General features: G+C 39.1%; 1 non-coding gene across 1 annotated transcript; it reads right to left on the reverse strand.

Annotated features, from left to right (window-relative positions):
* Positions 1–1,902: 1,902 nt before the first annotated feature.
* Positions 1,903–1,975, reverse strand: TRNAR-UCG (transfer RNA arginine (anticodon UCG)). The gene has a single exon. It is a non-coding gene; the product is annotated as a tRNA-Arg (tRNA).
* Positions 1,976–2,617: the final 642 nt, after the last annotated feature.

Below are 2,617 nucleotides of genomic sequence, written 5' to 3' on the forward strand. Positions count from 1 at the left end.
TGAGAGTGAAAGGAGTATTGTAAGAGTGTGTTTCCAGTTTGTATGTAAAGATAAGTTGGGTGCTGTGAGAAAAAGACTCAACCATGAAGAGACTCGAACCCTCAATCTTCTGATCCGAAGTCAGACGCCTCATCCATTAGGCACATGGTCACTGACTGCAATATGTTTGGGTGTTTAGGGTTAGGTGGTATGAATGGATGTGGAACATATCAATTACAGGTGCGCAGGACAGGATCCCATACCGTTCTTCATCTTCTTTCCATCAAAGGAGTTTTTTCAAACAATATCTAGATAATTTCCAAAGTTTCATATCTTATGCTGTGCTTTTTTGCCGTTAATCCTCCTTTCTTCTTTTATTGAATACTCTGTTTTATGCTGCAATGGTATTTTTGGAATTTTTGAAAAGAGAATGAAACTGCTTTGACAGTAGTTCAGACTTCCCATTTCTTGACTTGCTAATTTGCTCCCTGAATTAGCTTATACAAGTGACATGAACAGGGCCTTGACCTAAGCACGTACCTGAAAGCCTGTCACCACCTCTAGAAATAAAATTGACAGCAGCTCAAAACATTCATTTTGAAAGAGAATATTTCAAGTGAGTCCAAGTTTAATTTCAATAAAGAAAGCTGTATAAAATGACACGCTGCACATTTGGGTAACCAGCATGAAACTTTTCATTGAAGAAGTGGAATGGTTCTGTTGCAATATACTATCACCCTGGCAAGCTGCTACGAGGAAGAGTAAACAATATGATTAGGTTTCAGCAAAAATGCATTAGTTCAGGGTGTGCACCTCAGAGAGACTTAAACTTACACCCCCTGGTCTGTGAGAGTAGTGCCCTATCCATTGCGGCATTGAGGGTAATCTGCAAGAAAGAGTTCCAAAGTCATCCTTTCATCTCAGTTCATGGCCACATACAGTATTTCTGCAGTCATTCGTTTCACTTTTCTGTCTTTAATTAAACTGACCATTTTAAACCTCCGGCACCCACCACTTCAATCTTACCATTTTTGTGCTATCATAGGGCCTTGGAACTTTTGGCAAGTGGACAGAAGCAGTCAGAGAACCACATCACAATACATACTCCTTTGCCTGATACCTTTCACAACAAATTGCTCTTGGAAAAAGACGTTAACCGGTCCTTGCTCTCAGACAGACACAGAAAGCCTATCACCACCTCTACGAACATATTTCAATCAAACCAATAAATATAATTCAACAATTATGCCTCTGTATCAATATAACTACATCTCGAGACAGAAAGGAATTTAAAAAACAATCTGCCCATTTGAATAACCAGCAGAGTTTTAAGGACGTACAAATTGGAATGTGACAATTTCAGAGTTCCTCATTCATAAGAAGTCTGTGAGATAGTATCTCAGAAAGATCTCAAGTTTATAGCAAAAATGGTTGTAAGGATGATTTTTACCACACAATTGCAACTAGGTGCCTCAGTCTGCAAGAGACCAGTCCTTGACAGATTACTCAACTGGGGTAACAGCAAAGGCAGCAATTGTGTCAATCCTTTATGATTCTTTTCTAGTGCTATACTTTTTCTGAGGTACAATTTGCATTATTCCTGGAGAAAATCATAGAGCTTCTACCCATGCATAGTTTCTGCTTTCTGCACGCACACTCTCCCTGCACTGAATCTACCCACAGTTCTGTTCGGAATGATTGTGCCATGTCATATTGTTGTATACGTATTGCATATCCATGGCATTTATGAAGAGGTACTTTGGTATGGCAGAAAGACAGAAAAGTAGCAATGCTGAAGGCATAACGTGACTGATTTTGCAGTTTGCATTGGGCTTTCTTAATGAGTGAGAGTGAAAGGAGTATTGTAAGAGTGTGTTCCCAGTTTGTATGTAAAGATAAGTTGGGTGCTGTGAGAAAAAGACTCAACCATGAAGGGACTCGAACCCTCAATCTTCTGATTCGAAGTCAGACGCCTTATCCATTAGGCCATATGGTCACTGACTGCAATATGTTTGGGTGTTTAGGGTTAGGTGGTATGAATGGATGTGGAACATATCAATTACAGGTGCGCAGGACAGGATCCCATACCGTTCTTCATCTTCTTTCCATCAAAGGAGTTTTTTCAAACAATATCTAGATAATTTCCAAAGTTTCTTATCTTATGCTGTGCTTTTTTGCCGTTAATCCTCCTTTCTTCTTTTATTGAATACTCTGTTTTATGCTGCAATGGTATTTTGGGAATTTTTGAAAAGAGAATGAAACTGCTTTGACAGTAGTTCAGACTTCCCATTTCTTGACTTGCTAATTTGCTCCCTGAATTAGCTTATACAAGTGACATGAACAGGGCCTTGACCTAAGCACGTACCTGAAAGCCTGTCACCACCTCTAGAAATAAAATTGACAGCAGCTCAAAACATTCATTTTGAAAGAGAATATTTCAAGTGAGTCCAAGTTTAATTTCAATAAAGAAAGCTGTATAAAATGACACGCTGCACATTTGGGTAACCAGCATGAAACTTTTCATTGAAGAAGTGGAATGGTTCTGTTGCAATATACTATCACCCTGGCAAGCTGCTACGAGGAAGAGTAAACAATATGATTAGGTTTCAGCAAAAATGCATTAGTTCAGGGTGTGCAC

The sequence above is a fragment of the Pleurodeles waltl genome, chromosome 4_1, assembly GCF_031143425.1.
Source record: "Pleurodeles waltl isolate 20211129_DDA chromosome 4_1, aPleWal1.hap1.20221129, whole genome shotgun sequence".
Classification (NCBI taxonomy): Eukaryota; Metazoa; Chordata; class Amphibia; order Caudata; family Salamandridae; genus Pleurodeles; species Pleurodeles waltl.